The sequence below is a fragment of the Procambarus clarkii genome, chromosome 24 (genome assembly GCF_040958095.1).
Source record: "Procambarus clarkii isolate CNS0578487 chromosome 24, FALCON_Pclarkii_2.0, whole genome shotgun sequence".
Classification (NCBI taxonomy): domain Eukaryota; kingdom Metazoa; phylum Arthropoda; class Malacostraca; order Decapoda; family Cambaridae; genus Procambarus; species Procambarus clarkii.
This window is the reverse complement of record NC_091173.1, coordinates 8,762,327-8,780,603: the sequence shown is the minus strand read 5'-3', so window position 1 is coordinate 8,780,603 and position 18,277 is coordinate 8,762,327. Positions and strand designations below refer to the sequence as shown.

Genomic DNA, 18,277 nt, shown 5'->3' with positions numbered 1-18,277 from the left:
GACCGCCGCCAGGCGAGGTGGAGTATGACCCTCCCAAACGGGGGAGTCCACTCTCACTGTATGTAGAGCAGATAGAGGTTTGAGGCAAGCATATTGTGTGGTTATTTTTGTTTATGTGTTAAAGGGGAACATTTTATTGGAACGTCGATGGGTTGCAGGTTTGTCTTTGGGGAAGAAGTTGCTGAGAACTTCGAAGCCAGCAGATGATGTAGCTGATGAGACTCCAAGGTAGTGGAGCAGAGGACCTCGAGCTGTGAGGAGAAGCAGCAGTGAAGAGGAGTGTCACGTGCTTCTGTAGAGGTGGTGTAGCAGCCAAGAGAGCTGTGGAGAACCTAACAGAAGGGTGAAGCACCGTAGTTACAAGGAACTTCATGATAGCAGCCTGGAGGAGCTGCAGAGGATCCTGGTAGTGAAGCCCGGAAGACCTAAGGATATTAGGTGAACTTCCAGAGGTGGAAGGGGAAGTTCTGGTGGATTACTATAGGGAGTTGATAGTGTTTGGTTGTCATTAGCGTGCAAGACGCAGTGAGAGGTGAGTGACTGTTGGCATTCTTATGTCAAGGAGTTTTTTTATACTGAAGTATCAATGAACATTTATACTGGTATATGTTATTGCATTCAAATGCTGATTTTCTATATATATGTTATCTTGCTGATAGTGCAACAGTGTATGTAGGCTTTGACCAACTTGAGGAGGTTAATAGTATCAGGTGGTGAACAGGAGATAGGATACCACTTGATAAGCTGATATAGAGTTCTGATGGTATTGGAGTGCAACCTGATTGTGATATTATAGAGTATAGGATTCATTATTATTATATGTGTGTATGTATCGTGTATGTGCTTTGTTTCAGTAAATGTGTCACAATTTGCTGGTGTTTGCCCTTGTCCTAGTGAGGCTTCCCAGGAAGTAGTGAAGAAGGAGAGAGAGAGAGAAAGAGCCAAGAACCACTGCTGTGGACAGGGTAAGAGGTAATACTAGTAAGTCCTAGGGGATTGAGGAGATCATATCTCATAAGGAGAGAGTGGGGGAGTCACAGCGGCTCGAGTGGGTGTGTGCACGTGACAACGAGGCTAAGTGTTGGAGCCGCATCCCCTAAACGTGTGACGTTGAGCCCCTCTCCAAGAGCCAGAAGCGCCAAGGGTGATCTCCTAGTATAAGCACTCTGCCGAGTTGTGGGTTGGGTTGTCCATAGAGAAGGATCGACGACGACAACACCAACCAACCCACAGTCTATAATAAATTGGGGGCCTGTGTCCGGGAGAGTGAACTGACACACCCACACCCTGTCCAAGAGTGGATTTGTACACCCCTGCTGAGATAAACTGTGTGACCGCAGGTGTATACTCTCTCTCTTGGGAAGACTCACAGGACAAAGATGGATAAGGTGCAAGCATTTGTGGAGTCAGGCAAGCCTGAGGACTTGGAAGGTTGCACGAGGGATCAATTGAAACAGATAGCAGAAAAATGTGGCATCAGGTTGAAAGCATCTAAAATAGCTGGGATGAAGGATGAGATACTGAGGCAGTTAAGAGCCAAAAATGAAGCGGCAGAGCAAGGAGCCCAAAAAGGAGCGGAAAGTGGAAAGGAGGATGATGGGCAGGATGAAGTGAGATCCCAGGGATCGAGTAGGAGCAGCAAGAGTAGCCGCAGTAGTAGGAGTAGCCGAAATAGGAGCTTGGAGAGATTCCAGTTAGAGCTCCAGATCCAACAACAGCGTGAGGAGAGACAGTTCCAGCTGGAAAAGATGAAATTAGAACTCCAGATGAAAAATGAAGCCGAGAAGGAAAAAGAGAAAACCAGGCTGGAAGTAGAAAAAGAGAAAACCAGGTTGGAAGTAGAAAAAGAGAAAACCAGGTTGGAAGTAGAAAAAGAGAAAACCAGAGTAAGAGAACTGGAGTTGGAACAAGAAAAAGAAAAAGCCCAGGTCGAAAAAGAAAAAGCCCAAGTCGAAAAAGAAAAAGAGAGAACAAAACAAATGCAGATAGAAGCGAATAGAACCTTGGCTGAGCAAAGGATTGAACATGGGTTGCCAGAGAGCACCACCCAGGTATCACACCCACCAGATGTTAGGGTTAGGGAGAAGGACATTCCCTTGTTTGTTCCCGAAGAGGCAGAGAGCTTTTTCGAGCACTTTGAAAAAGTAGCCAGCATCAAGGAGTGGCCACAGGAGGAATGGGCCCAGCTGGTCCAGTTAAGATTGACCGGTGCAGCCAGGGAGGCATACACCCAATTGTCACTGGAAGAGTGCCAGGATTACGCCACAGTAAAGAGCAGCATATTGCGCTCGTTTCAGTTAACCTCAGAGGCTTATAGGAAGCGCTTCAGAGAAATGATCAAAGTTGGAGCGTGTACGTTTGCTGAGACAGCAAGAGATCTGGAAAGACGATTCCAGAAGTGGATTGAGGCTGCTGGAGTTGGATCTTACGCTGACCTGAAGCAACTGATGGTCATGGAGAAGTTCTTGGAGATGATGCATCCCGAAACAAAGTTCAAGATCCAAGAAGCAGGGATAATGGAGGTGAAAGATGCCGCAGATAGGGCGGATATGATTACTGAAGCATACAAGAGCTTAAGGGAGAACAGAGTGAGAAGCGAGGCGAGACGCAGCAATGGCAGATCCAATGGAGTCTGGGGAGGAAGAAATTACGAGAGGCCCAGAAGAGTCTGGGATGAGAAAAATTTTGATAAATGGGCAGATAAAAGTAAGTACCCTAAAACTCAGAAGAGTAGGTCGCGCACTTCGTCTGAAAGTGAGGATGGAGGAGCCAAACGAGAAGCTAATCGTTATCCGGGAAATCGAGAGTCCAGTAAAGCCCCACAGAGTGCAGGTAGTGTACCTGCCTCGAGGAACTCTCATGCGAGTGGACAAAGTCAGAGCCGCTTTGGTACATATAGAAGAGATTTTTCCCAGATGAGATGTTACAATTGTAACGGATTGGGTCACGTGATGCGAGATTGTAGACAGGGCAAGAGAGTTGTGACCCTGGCCATGTGTGACCCCGGAAGTAAATATACTAATGTGTTCCGAGACAAACCACAGAGAGCGAATTTAGTGAACGAGAGGTATAGGCCGTTCATGAGTAAAGGTTGGATCAGTATAAGAGGCCAACCTGAGGTAGAAGTTGGTATCTTAAGAGATACCGGAGCTAATCAGAGCTTGATTGCGAGAAGCCTGATTGGGAATGATCGACGGTTAGCTGGCAGTGGGAAGATGAAAGTATATGGGTTATTGTCGGAGAGTGACATGCCCATTTGTACTGTCCAGCTAAGGTCGGAATATGTGTCGGCAGAGGTGATGTTGGGAGTTTGCCCCGACATACCTATTCCAGGAGTCCAAGTGATCCTGGGAAATGACTTGTGCGGGACAAAGGTGTTGCCAAGAGTCATAGCGGAGACTGTGCCAGAGGAGTGCCCAGAAGGCCACAGCACGTGTGGGACACCTGAGAGTGTGAACCTGACTGACATCCGAGGAGATGCGTCAGGAGACCGCCAAGCCATTGAGTACCCTGTCTCGGTAGTGACGAAGGCAGAAGTGGCCGACGAGGAAGACACTGGAGAAGGTGAGACAGTGTCGATTCAGCCAGTGGAAGATATCGATGTAGATATATCATGGCGGTTTGATGAAGGTCCAGCCCAGGAAAATGAAGTCTCGGTGAGGTCAAAAGTGAAGATGGCCCAGCCGAAGAAGAATCATGTGAAGAGAGCGGACCTGAGTAGAGCCCAGACTGCTGAAATTAAGAGTCGGAAGGCGAATGCAACTGTGCTGAGTAGGAATGAGGAAGGATGTGGACATACAGAGGACAAGAGTAGAGCGTCAAGTTGTCCACGAGCACAGAGGCATTTGGGTAGTAGGGTTAAGTTGTTTGAGATGTCAAGAGTTGACATGTTTCACAGAAAACGTAGAGTAGAGATAATGAAGAAGAGTAATAGCCGAGAAAATGAAAGGAGAAGAGACAGTATGTGTGGAGAGATGCTTACGAGCACTCTGGGAGAGGCAAGGCGACGTGTACGGTCGAGTGCAGTTGGATGTAATACAGTTCCCGAAGAAACTTTTAGGGAACGAAGAAGAGTTGAAGGAGAAGAAATGGAGTTGTATAGAGGTAAAAAGTGTGGGAAGAGGAAGATGATACAAGCATGGAGGAATAGAGGAAAGCCGAGGACTCGGTGGGAGTCGAACAGGATGAGGTCTCAGATAAATAAGGAGACGAAAAGGAGGAGCGTCGGTGAAGACGAGGGGGTGAAGTATGATGACAGGAGACGAAAGTATAACGGCAGCAGATGGAAGTGTGAAGACGACAGAGGAGGTACAGACAGCAGATGTCTGACTCTGGACGTGAAGAGAAGAAGACGAGGAAACGGAGGGTGGAGACAATAAGTAGAGTGGACCGATGGAGTGCAGGCGTCCAGGGAGGACAGCCTAGCCAAGAGGTGCCAGAGAAGTCAAATCGTTTATGAGAAGATCGTGTTTCTGGAGAGTTGTGAGCCAGATGTTGCAAGGTGCAACGAATTAATTGTAGACTCCTAAGAGAGTATATGGGGTGAAGAACGAGACAGTGTGGTGGCGGATGTATTATCCCGAGCTTTGCCACTGGAATAACTCTCAAAAATAAGGGGAGGGGAGTGTTATGATCTCAGCCTGCAGGAGAAACGAGTCTCCCTTCTTGAAGTTATTCAGCAAGCCTGACCAAACTAGAAGGTCTAGCAAGTATTGAGGTGATAACGCATACGTAAAATAGTTGGTTGGATATGTGTAACAGTTTGAGATTATGGGCAATGCAGAAGAAAATAGATAAATGACGGGCTAGGAGATGTGGACATTTTGCTGGAGGCGTGAGGCTCGCTTCTGGAGGACCTTGACCTCACTTGAGTGCCAGACATCGCAGGGGGAAGCCGCGCTCCGTTGAGCTCCCGCCAGAAGGGATCCCCTAGTGATATATCTCTAAGAGAAGAGAAGTGTGCAGGCGTACCAGCTGTGGAATCGAGCTGGGAACGTTGTGGTCTCAAGTCCTGGTCGACGTGCAGATATTAAATCGCCCAGAAGCATTATTGTGGGCTGTGTGGAGCGCCCTGACCAGACGCCGTCAGAGGGAAAGCGCCCTCGACCAATTAATCTGTGGTAAGCACGATATACGCCAGTTCATAGTGATCACTTGTAGTTGGTCGTGTGCCCAGCGACCGTAGCAATGTTTATTTATAGGTTAGACATGTTTTAATAAGGCAGAAAGCCTGAAATAGGAGAGTGAAGAGGGAGGAGCACGGAGCGACGTCCGTCCCCTCTGAGCGCTGGCGGACGACTGAGGGAGCCTGGCTCCGGACCCTCCCAGCGAGTGAGGACCGCCGCCAGGCGAGGTGGAGTATGGACCCGCCCAAAACGGGGGAGTCCACTCTCACTGTATGTAGAGGACAGATAGAGGTTTGAGGCAAGCATATTGTGCGGTTATTTTTGTTTATGTGTTAAAGGGGAACATTTTATTGGAGTGTCGATGGGTTGCAGGTTTGTCTTTTGGGGAAGAAGTTGCTGAGAACTTCGAAGCCAGCAGATGATGTAGCTGATGAGACTCCAAGGTAGTGGAGCAGAGGACCTCGAGCTGTGAGGAGAAGCAGCAGTGAAGAGGAGTGTCACGTGCTTCTGTAGAGGTGGTGTAGCAGCCAAGAGAGCTGTGGAGGAATCTAGCAGAAGGGTGAAGCACCGTAGTTACTCAAGGAAACTTCATGATAGCAGCCTGGAGGAGCTGCAGAGGATCCTGGTAGTGAAGCCCGGAAGAACCTAAGGATATTAGGGTAGTGAACTTCCAGAGGTGGAAGGGGAAGTTCTGGTGGATTACTTATAGGGAGTTGATAGTGTTTGGTTGTCATTAGCGTGCAAGACGCAGTGAGAGGTGAGTGACTGTTGGCATTCTTACGTCAAGGAGTTTTTATACTGAAGTATCAATGAACATTTATACTGGTATATGTTATTGCATTCAAATGCTGATTTTCTGTATATATATGTTATCTTGCTGATGGTGCAACAGTGTATGTAGGCTTGACCAACTTGAGGAGGTTAATAGTATCAGGTGGTGAACCAGGAGATAGGATACCACTTGATAAGCTGATAATAGAGTTCTGATGGTATTGGAGTGCAACCTGATTGTGATATTATAGAGTATAGGATTCATTATTATTATATGTGTGTATGTATCGTGTATGTGCTTTGTTCAGTAAATGTGTCACAATTTGCTGGTGTTTGCCCTTGTCCTAGTGAGGCTTCCCAGGAAGTAGTGAAGAAGGAGAGAGAGAGAGAAAGAGCCAAGAACCACTGCTGTGGACAGGGTAAGAGGTAATACTAGTAAGTCCTAGGGGATTGAGGAGATCATATCTCATAAGGAGAGAGTGGGGAGTCACAGCGGCTCGAGTGGGTGTGTGCACGTGACAACGAGGCTAAGTGTTGGAGCCGCATCCCCTAAACGTGTGACGTTGAGCCCCTCTCCAAGAGCCAGAAGCGCCAAGGGTGATCTCCTAGTATAAGCACTCTGCCGAGTTGTGGGTTGGGTTGTCCATAGAGAAGGATCGACGACGACAACACCAACCAACCCACAGTCTATAATAAATTGGGGGCCTGTGTCCGGGAGAGTGAACTGACACACCCACACCCTGTCCAAGAGTGGATTTGTACACCCCTGCTGAGATAAACTGTGTGACCGCAGGTGTATACTCTCTCTCTTGGGAAGACTCACAGGACAAAGATGGATAAGGTGCAAGCATTTGTGGAGTCAGGCAAGCCTGAGGACTTGGAAGGTTGCACGAGGGATCAATTGAAACAGATAGCAGAAAAATGTGGCATCAGGTTGAAAGCATCTAAAATAGCTGGGATGAAGGATGAGATACTGAGGCAGTTAAGAGCCAAAAATGAAGCGGCAGAGCAAGGAGCCCAAAAAGGAGCGGAAAGTGGAAAGGAGGATGATGGGCAGGATGAAGTGAGATCCCAGGGATCGAGTAGGAGCAGCAAGAGTAGCCGCAGTAGTAGGAGTAGCCGAAATAGGAGCTTGGAGAGATTCCAGTTAGAGCTCCAGATCCAACAACAGCGTGAGGAGAGACAGTTCCAGCTGGAAAAGATGAAATTAGAACTCCAGATGAAAAATGAAGCCGAGAAGGAAAAAGAGAAAACCAGGCTGGAAGTAGAAAAAGAGAAAACCAGGTTGGAAGTAGAAAAAGAGAAAACCAGGTTGGAAGTAGAAAAAGAGAAAACCAGAGTAAGAGAACTGGAGTTGGAACAAGAAAAAGAAAAAGCCCAGGTCGAAAAAGAAAAAGCCCAAGTCGAAAAAGAAAAAGAGAGAACAAAACAAATGCAGATAGAAGCGAATAGAACCTTGGCTGAGCAAAGGATTGAACATGGGTTGCCAGAGAGCACCACCCAGGTATCACACCCACCAGATGTTAGGGTTAGGGAGAAGGACATTCCCTTGTTTGTTCCCGAAGAGGCAGAGAGCTTTTTCGAGCACTTTGAAAAAGTAGCCAGCATCAAGGAGTGGCCACAGGAGGAATGGGCCCAGCTGGTCCAGTTAAGATTGACCGGTGCAGCCAGGGAGGCATACACCCAATTGTCACTGGAAGAGTGCCAGGATTACGCCACAGTAAAGAGCAGCATATTGCGCTCGTTTCAGTTAACCTCAGAGGCTTATAGGAAGCGCTTCAGAGAAATGATCAAAGTTGGAGCGTGTACGTTTGCTGAGACAGCAAGAGATCTGGAAAGACGATTCCAGAAGTGGATTGAGGCTGCTGGAGTTGGATCTTACGCTGACCTGAAGCAACTGATGGTCATGGAGAAGTTCTTGGAGATGATGCATCCCGAAACAAAGTTCAAGATCCAAGAAGCAGGGATAATGGAGGTGAAAGATGCCGCAGATAGGGCGGATATGATTACTGAAGCATACAAGAGCTTAAGGGAGAACAGAGTGAGAAGCGAGGCGAGACGCAGCAATGGCAGATCCAATGGAGTCTGGGGAGGAAGAAATTACGAGAGGCCCAGAAGAGTCTGGGATGAGAAAAATTTTGATAAATGGGCAGATAAAAGTAAGTACCCTAAAACTCAGAAGAGTAGGTCGCGCACTTCGTCTGAAAGTGAGGATGGAGGAGCCAAACGAGAAGCTAATCGTTATCCGGGAAATCGAGAGTCCAGTAAAGCCCCACAGAGTGCAGGTAGTGTACCTGCCTCGAGGAACTCTCATGCGAGTGGACAAAGTCAGAGCCGCTTTGGTACATATAGAAGAGATTTTTCCCAGATGAGATGTTACAATTGTAACGGATTGGGTCACGTGATGCGAGATTGTAGACAGGGCAAGAGAGTTGTGACCCTGGCCATGTGTGACCCCGGAAGTAAATATACTAATGTGTTCCGAGACAAACCACAGAGAGCGAATTTAGTGAACGAGAGGTATAGGCCGTTCATGAGTAAAGGTTGGATCAGTATAAGAGGCCAACCTGAGGTAGAAGTTGGTATCTTAAGAGATACCGGAGCTAATCAGAGCTTGATTGCGAGAAGCCTGATTGGGAATGATCGACGGTTAGCTGGCAGTGGGAAGATGAAAGTATATGGGTTATTGTCGGAGAGTGACATGCCCATTTGTACTGTCCAGCTAAGGTCGGAATATGTGTCGGCAGAGGTGATGTTGGGAGTTTGCCCCGACATACCTATTCCAGGAGTCCAAGTGATCCTGGGAAATGACTTGTGCGGGACAAAGGTGTTGCCAAGAGTCATAGCGGAGACTGTGCCAGAGGAGTGCCCAGAAGGCCACAGCACGTGTGGGACACCTGAGAGTGTGAACCTGACTGACATCCGAGGAGATGCGTCAGGAGACCGCCAAGCCATTGAGTACCCTGTCTCGGTAGTGACGAAGGCAGAAGTGGCCGACGAGGAAGACACTGGAGAAGGTGAGACAGTGTCGATTCAGCCAGTGGAAGATATCGATGTAGATATATCATGGCGGTTTGATGAAGGTCCAGCCCAGGAAAATGAAGTCTCGGTGAGGTCAAAAGTGAAGATGGCCCAGCCGAAGAAGAATCATGTGAAGAGAGCGGACCTGAGTAGAGCCCAGACTGCTGAAATTAAGAGTCGGAAGGCGAATGCAACTGTGCTGAGTAGGAATGAGGAAGGATGTGGACATACAGAGGACAAGAGTAGAGCGTCAAGTTGTCCACGAGCACAGAGGCATTTGGGTAGTAGGGTTAAGTTGTTTGAGATGTCAAGAGTTGACATGTTTCACAGAAAACGTAGAGTAGAGATAATGAAGAAGAGTAATAGCCGAGAAAATGAAAGGAGAAGAGACAGTATGTGTGGAGAGATGCTTACGAGCACTCTGGGAGAGGCAAGGCGACGTGTACGGTCGAGTGCAGTTGGATGTAATACAGTTCCCGAAGAAACTTTTAGGGAACGAAGAAGAGTTGAAGGAGAAGAAATGGAGTTGTATAGAGGTAAAAAGTGTGGGAAGAGGAAGATGATACAAGCATGGAGGAATAGAGGAAAGCCGAGGACTCGGTGGGAGTCGAACAGGATGAGGTCTCAGATAAATAAGGAGACGAAAAGGAGGAGCGTCGGTGAAGACGAGGGGGTGAAGTATGATGACAGGAGACGAAAGTATAACGGCAGCAGATGGAAGTGTGAAGACGACAGAGGAGGTACAGACAGCAGATGTCTGACTCTGGACGTGAAGAGAAGAAGACGAGGAAACGGAGGGTGGAGACAATAAGTAGAGTGGACCGATGGAGTGCAGGCGTCCAGGGAGGACAGCCTAGCCAAGAGGTGCCAGAGAAGTCAAATCGTTTATGAGAAGATCGTGTTTCTGGAGAGTTGTGAGCCAGATGTTGCAAGGTGCAACGAATTAATTGTAGACTCCTAAGAGAGTATATGGGGTGAAGAACGAGACAGTGTGGTGGCGGATGTATTATCCCGAGCTTTGCCACTGGAATAACTCTCAAAAATAAGGGGAGGGGAGTGTTATGATCTCAGCCTGCAGGAGAAACGAGTCTCCCTTCTTGAAGTTATTCAGCAAGCCTGACCAAACTAGAAGGTCTAGCAAGTATTGAGGTGATAACGCATACGTAAAATAGTTGGTTGGATATGTGTAACAGTTTGAGATTATGGGCAATGCAGAAGAAAATAGATAAATGACGGGCTAGGAGATGTGGACATTTTGCTGGAGGCGTGAGGCTCGCTTCTGGAGGACCTTGACCTCACTTGAGTGCCAGACATCGCAGGGGGAAGCCGCGCTCCGTTGAGCTCCCGCCAGAAGGGATCCCCTAGTGATATATCTCTAAGAGAAGAGAAGTGTGCAGGCGTACCAGCTGTGGAATCGAGCTGGGAACGTTGTGGTCTCAAGTCCTGGTCGACGTGCAGATATTAAATCGCCCAGAAGCATTATTGTGGGCTGTGTGGAGCGCCCTGACCAGACGCCGTCAGAGGGAAAGCGCCCTCGACCAATTAATCTGTGGTAAGCACGATATACGCCAGTTCATAGTGATCACTTGTAGTTGGTCGTGTGCCCAGCGACCGTAGCAATGTTTATTTATAGGTTAGACATGTTTTAATAAGGCAGAAAGCCTGAAATAGGAGAGTGAAGAGGGAGGAGCACGGAGCGACGTCCGTCCCCTCTGAGCGCTGGCGGACGACTGAGGGAGCCTGGCTCCGGACCCTCCCAGCGAGTGAGGACCGCCGCCAGGCGAGGTGGAGTATGGACCCGCCCAAAACGGGGGAGTCCACTCTCACTGTATGTAGAGGACAGATAGAGGTTTGAGGCAAGCATATTGTGCGGTTATTTTTGTTTATGTGTTAAAGGGGAACATTTTATTGGAGTGTCGATGGGTTGCAGGTTTGTCTTTTGGGGAAGAAGTTGCTGAGAACTTCGAAGCCAGCAGATGATGTAGCTGATGAGACTCCAAGGTAGTGGAGCAGAGGACCTCGAGCTGTGAGGAGAAGCAGCAGTGAAGAGGAGTGTCACGTGCTTCTGTAGAGGTGGTGTAGCAGCCAAGAGAGCTGTGGAGGAATCTAGCAGAAGGGTGAAGCACCGTAGTTACTCAAGGAAACTTCATGATAGCAGCCTGGAGGAGCTGCAGAGGATCCTGGTAGTGAAGCCCGGAAGAACCTAAGGATATTAGGGTAGTGAACTTCCAGAGGTGGAAGGGGAAGTTCTGGTGGATTACTTATAGGGAGTTGATAGTGTTTGGTTGTCATTAGCGTGCAAGACGCAGTGAGAGGTGAGTGACTGTTGGCATTCTTACGTCAAGGAGTTTTTATACTGAAGTATCAATGAACATTTATACTGGTATATGTTATTGCATTCAAATGCTGATTTTCTGTATATATATGTTATCTTGCTGATGGTGCAACAGTGTATGTAGGCTTGACCAACTTGAGGAGGTTAATAGTATCAGGTGGTGAACCAGGAGATAGGATACCACTTGATAAGCTGATAATAGAGTTCTGATGGTATTGGAGTGCAACCTGATTGTGATATTATAGAGTATAGGATTCATTATTATTATATGTGTGTATGTATCGTGTATGTGCTTTGTTCAGTAAATGTGTCACAATTTGCTGGTGTTTGCCCTTGTCCTAGTGAGGCTTCCCAGGAAGTAGTGAAGAAGGAGAGAGAGAGAGAAAGAGCCAAGAACCACTGCTGTGGACAGGGTAAGAGGTAATACTAGTAAGTCCTAGGGGATTGAGGAGATCATATCTCATAAGGAGAGAGTGGGGAGTCACAGCGGCTCGAGTGGGTGTGTGCACGTGACAACGAGGCTAAGTGTTGGAGCCGCATCCCCTAAACGTGTGACGTTGAGCCCCTCTCCAAGAGCCAGAAGCGCCAAGGGTGATCTCCTAGTATAAGCACTCTGCCGAGTTGTGGGTTGGGTTGTCCATAGAGAAGGATCGACGACGACAACACCAACCAACCCACAGTCTATAATAAATTGGGGGCCTGTGTCCGGGAGAGTGAACTGACACACCCACACCCTGTCCAAGAGTGGATTTGTACACCCCTGCTGAGATAAACTGTGTGACCGCAGGTGTATACTCTCTCTCTTGGGAAGACTCACAGGACAAAGATGGATAAGGTGCAAGCATTTGTGGAGTCAGGCAAGCCTGAGGACTTGGAAGGTTGCACGAGGGATCAATTGAAACAGATAGCAGAAAAATGTGGCATCAGGTTGAAAGCATCTAAAATAGCTGGGATGAAGGATGAGATACTGAGGCAGTTAAGAGCCAAAAATGAAGCGGCAGAGCAAGGAGCCCAAAAAGGAGCGGAAAGTGGAAAGGAGGATGATGGGCAGGATGAAGTGAGATCCCAGGGATCGAGTAGGAGCAGCAAGAGTAGCCGCAGTAGTAGGAGTAGCCGAAATAGGAGCTTGGAGAGATTCCAGTTAGAGCTCCAGATCCAACAACAGCGTGAGGAGAGACAGTTCCAGCTGGAAAAGATGAAATTAGAACTCCAGATGAAAAATGAAGCCGAGAAGGAAAAAGAGAAAACCAGGCTGGAAGTAGAAAAAGAGAAAACCAGGTTGGAAGTAGAAAAAGAGAAAACCAGGTTGGAAGTAGAAAAAGAGAAAACCAGAGTAAGAGAACTGGAGTTGGAACAAGAAAAAGAAAAAGCCCAGGTCGAAAAAGAAAAAGCCCAAGTCGAAAAAGAAAAAGAGAGAACAAAACAAATGCAGATAGAAGCGAATAGAACCTTGGCTGAGCAAAGGATTGAACATGGGTTGCCAGAGAGCACCACCCAGGTATCACACCCACCAGATGTTAGGGTTAGGGAGAAGGACATTCCCTTGTTTGTTCCCGAAGAGGCAGAGAGCTTTTTCGAGCACTTTGAAAAAGTAGCCAGCATCAAGGAGTGGCCACAGGAGGAATGGGCCCAGCTGGTCCAGTTAAGATTGACCGGTGCAGCCAGGGAGGCATACACCCAATTGTCACTGGAAGAGTGCCAGGATTACGCCACAGTAAAGAGCAGCATATTGCGCTCGTTTCAGTTAACCTCAGAGGCTTATAGGAAGCGCTTCAGAGAAATGATCAAAGTTGGAGCGTGTACGTTTGCTGAGACAGCAAGAGATCTGGAAAGACGATTCCAGAAGTGGATTGAGGCTGCTGGAGTTGGATCTTACGCTGACCTGAAGCAACTGATGGTCATGGAGAAGTTCTTGGAGATGATGCATCCCGAAACAAAGTTCAAGATCCAAGAAGCAGGGATAATGGAGGTGAAAGATGCCGCAGATAGGGCGGATATGATTACTGAAGCATACAAGAGCTTAAGGGAGAACAGAGTGAGAAGCGAGGCGAGACGCAGCAATGGCAGATCCAATGGAGTCTGGGGAGGAAGAAATTACGAGAGGCCCAGAAGAGTCTGGGATGAGAAAAATTTTGATAAATGGGCAGATAAAAGTAAGTACCCTAAAACTCAGAAGAGTAGGTCGCGCACTTCGTCTGAAAGTGAGGATGGAGGAGCCAAACGAGAAGCTAATCGTTATCCGGGAAATCGAGAGTCCAGTAAAGCCCCACAGAGTGCAGGTAGTGTACCTGCCTCGAGGAACTCTCATGCGAGTGGACAAAGTCAGAGCCGCTTTGGTACATATAGAAGAGATTTTTCCCAGATGAGATGTTACAATTGTAACGGATTGGGTCACGTGATGCGAGATTGTAGACAGGGCAAGAGAGTTGTGACCCTGGCCATGTGTGACCCCGGAAGTAAATATACTAATGTGTTCCGAGACAAACCACAGAGAGCGAATTTAGTGAACGAGAGGTATAGGCCGTTCATGAGTAAAGGTTGGATCAGTATAAGAGGCCAACCTGAGGTAGAAGTTGGTATCTTAAGAGATACCGGAGCTAATCAGAGCTTGATTGCGAGAAGCCTGATTGGGAATGATCGACGGTTAGCTGGCAGTGGGAAGATGAAAGTATATGGGTTATTGTCGGAGAGTGACATGCCCATTTGTACTGTCCAGCTAAGGTCGGAATATGTGTCGGCAGAGGTGATGTTGGGAGTATGCCCCGACATACCTATTCCAGGAGTCCAAGTGATCCTGGGAAATGACTTGTGCGGGACAAAGGTGTTGCCAAGAGTCATAGCGGAGACTGTGCCAGAGGAGTGCCCAGAAGGCCACAGCACGTGTGGGACACCTGAGAGTGTGAACCTGACTGACATCCGAGGAGATGCGTCAGGAGACCGCCAAGCCATTGAGTACCCTGTCTCGGTAGTGACGAAGGCAGAAGTGGCCGACGAGGAAGACACTGGAGAAGGTGAGACAGTGTCGATTCAGCCAGTGGAAGATATCGATGTAGATATATCATGGCGGTTTGATGAAGGTCCAGCCCAGGAAAATGAAGTCTCGGTGAGGTCAAAAGTGAAGATGGCCCAGCCGAAGAAGAATCATGTGAAGAGAGCGGACCTGAGTAGAGCCCAGACTGCTGAAATTAAGAGTCGGAAGGCGAATGCAACTGTGCTGAGTAGGAATGAGGAAGGATGTGGACATACAGAGGACAAGAGTAGAGCGTCAAGTTGTCCACGAGCACAGAGGCATTTGGGTAGTAGGGTTAAGTTGTTTGAGATGTCAAGAGTTGACATGTTTCACAGAAAACGTAGAGTAGAGATAATGAAGAAGAGTAATAGCCGAGAAAATAAAAGGAGAAGAGACAGTATGTGTGGAGAGATGCTTACGAGCACTCTGGGAGAGGCAAGGCGACGTGTACGGTCGAGTGCAGTTGGATGTAATACAGTTCCCGAAGAAACTTTTAGGGAACGAAGAAGAGTTGAAGGAGAAGAAATGGAGTTGTATAGAGGTAAAAAGTGTGGGAAGAGGAAGATGATACAAGCATGGAGGAATAGAGGAAAGCCGAGGACTCGGTGGGAGTCGAACAGGATGAGGTCTCAGATAAATAAGGAGACGAAAAGGAGGAGCGTCGGTGAAGACGAGGGGGTGAAGTATGATGACAGGAGACGAAAGTATAACGGCAGCAGATGGAAGTGTGAAGACGACAGAGGAGGTACAGACAGCAGATGTCTGACTCTGGACGTGAAGAGAAGAAGACGAGGAAACGGAGGGTGGAGACAATAAGTAGAGTGGACCGATGGAGTGCAGGCGTCCAGGGAGGACAGCCTAGCCAAGAGGTGCCAGAGAAGTCAAATCGTTTATGAGAAGATCGTGTTTCTGGAGAGTTGTGAGCCAGATGTTGCAAGGTGCAACGAATTAATTGTAGACTCCTAAGAGAGTATATGGGGTGAAGAACGAGACAGTGTGGTGGCGGATGTATTATCCCGAGCTTTGCCACTGGAATAACTCTCAAAAATAAGGGGAGGGGAGTGTTATGATCTCAGCCTGCAGGAGAAACGAGTCTCCCTTCTTGAAGTTATTCAGCAAGCCTGACCAAACTAGAAGGTCTAGCAAGTATTGAGGTGATAACGCATACGTAAAATAGTTGGTTGGATATGTGTAACAGTTTGAGATTATGCGCAATGCAGAAGAAAATAGATAAATGACGGGCTAGGAGATGTGGACATTTTGCTGGAGGCGTGAGGCTCGCTTCTGGAGGACCTTGACCTCACTTGAGTGCCAGACATCGCAGGGGGAAGCCGCGCTCCGTTGAGCTCCCGCCAGAAGGGATCCCCTAGTGATATATCTCTAAGAGAAGAGAAGTGTGCAGGCGTACCAGCTGTGGAATCGAGCTGGGAACGTTGTGGTCTCAAGTCCTGGTCGACGTGCAGATATTAAATCGCCCAGAAGCATTATTGTGGGCTGTGTGGAGCGCCCTGACCAGACGCCGTCAGAGGGAAAGCGCCCTCGACCAATTAATCTGTGGTAAGCACGATATACGCCAGTTCATAGTGATCACTTGTAGTTGGTCGTGTGCCCAGCGACCGTAGCAATGTTTATTTATAGGTTAGACATGTTTTAATAAGGCAGAAAGCCTGAAATAGGAGAGTGAAGAGGGAGGAGCACGGAGCGACGTCCGTCCCCTCTGAGCGCTGGCGGACGACTGAGGGAGCCTGGCTCCGGATGGAGGAAGACCCTCCCAGCGAGTGAGGACCGCCGCCAGGCGAGGTGGAGTATGGACCCGCCCAAAACGGGGGAGTCCACTCTCACTGTATGTAGAGGACAGATAGAGGTTTGAGGCAAGCATATTGTGCGGTTATTTTTGTTTATGTGTTAAAGGGGAACATTTTATTGGAGTGTCGATGGGTTGCAGGTTTGTCTTTTGGGGAAGAAGTTGCTGAGAACTTCGAAGCCAGCAGATGATGTAGCTGATGAGACTCCAAGGTAGTGGAGCAGAGGACCTCGAGCTGTGAGGAGAAGCAGCAGTGAAGAGGAGTGTCACGTGCTTCTGTAGAGGTGGTGTAGCAGCCAAGAGAGCTGTGGAGGAATCTAGCAGAAGGGTGAAGCACCGTAGTTACTCAAGGAAACTTCATGATAGCAGCCTGGAGGAGCTGCAGAGGATCCTGGTAGTGAAGCCCGGAAGAACCTAAGGATATTAGGGTAGTGAACTTCCAGAGGTGGAAGGGGAAGTTCTGGTGGATTACTTATAGGGAGTTGATAGTGTTTGGTTGTCATTAGCGTGCAAGACGCAGTGAGAGGTGAGTGACTGTTGGCATTCTTACGTCAAGGAGTTTTTATACTGAAGTATCAATGAACATTTATACTGGTATATGTTATTGCATTCAAATGCTGATTTTCTGTATATATATGTTATCTTGCTGATGGTGCAACAGTGTATGTAGGCTTGACCAACTTGAGGAGGTTAATAGTATCAGGTGGTGAACCAGGAGATAGGATACCACTTGATAAGCTGATAATAGAGTTCTGATGGTATTGGAGTGCAACCTGATTGTGATATTATAGAGTATAGGATTCATTATTATTATATGTGTGTATGTATCGTGTATGTGCTTTGTTCAGTAAATGTGTCACAATTTGCTGGTGTTTGCCCTTGTCCTAGTGAGGCTTCCCAGGAAGTAGTGAAGAAGGAGAGAGAGAGAGAAAGAGCCAAGAACCACTGCTGTGGACAGGGTAAGAGGTAATACTAGTAAGTCCTAGGGGATTGAGGAGATCATATCTCATAAGGAGAGAGTGGGGAGTCACAGCGGCTCGAGTGGGTGTGTGCACGTGACAACGAGGCTAAGTGTTGGAGCCGCATCCCCTAAACGTGTGACGTTGAGCCCCTCTCCAAGAGCCAGAAGCGCCAAGGGTGATCTCCTAGTATAAGCACTCTGCCGAGTTGTGGGTTGGGTTGTCCATAGAGAAGGATCGACGACGACAACACCAACCAACCCACAGTCTATAATACTTAACACTACAGTATTGCATTATCTTAACACTTCAGTATTGCATTATCTTAACACTACAGTATTGCATTATCTTAACACTACAGTATTGCATTATCTTAACACTACAGTATTGCATTATCTTAACACTACAGTATTGCATTATCTTAACACTACAGTATTGCATTATCTTAACACTACAGTATTGCATTATCTTAACACTACAGTATTGCATTATCTTAACACTACAGTATTGCATTATCTTAACACTACAGTATTGCATTATCTTAACACTTACCTGTCAATAACTAGTGGCAGTGAGGTCTAGATCTTCACTATTCTGGCGTTCGAATTCCTTGACGAATCTGGCCTTAAAATTGTGGAAGGAGGTGGCTTCCCCAACTTCTTCTCTCAAGCTATTCCACTCGTACTGGGGATGAGTGTTTCCTTAAATTCTTTAAGTCATTTGGGTTTCCAGCTTCCATTTGTGTTCTGTAGTTTTACTTTCTTTAAATTCTTAGATACTATCCTTCTTCATCTTCTCTATTCTCTTTTAGTATCTCGTATATTGTGATCATATCCTCTCTTGTTTCTTCTGTCCTTCAGGGTTGTGAGATTTAGTTCGCATAACCAAAGCTTAACCCAATTAGCTCTGGCACGACCCTTGATGACTAGTCCTAGTTAAGACTAGGTAGAGTTGATGACGTCGTGAGGAGTCAAGTAAAGCTAGATCCCCTTTGTGTAGGGATAGGAAGCTTCCTATCCCAACAGTACATGTAGGGATAGACAGGTGGTCCCTACAGCACATGTTGGGATAGGAAGGATATGACAATTGAAGTGGATTTATGGATCAAATTAAGTTCCGTTTCGTTCTATATATATATATATATATATATATATATATATATATATATATATATATATATATATATATATATATATATATATATATATATATATATATATATATATATATATATTGTGAAGGGCAGAGTAA

The 18,277-nt window shown here is 47.2% G+C and overlaps 1 protein-coding gene across 1 annotated transcript in view; it reads left to right on the top strand.

The window, feature by feature from the left end:
- Window positions 1–18,277, top strand: part of LOC123751778 (titin homolog) — a 43,125-nt gene that overhangs the window by 3,428 nt on the left and 21,420 nt on the right. The window lies entirely within an intron of this gene.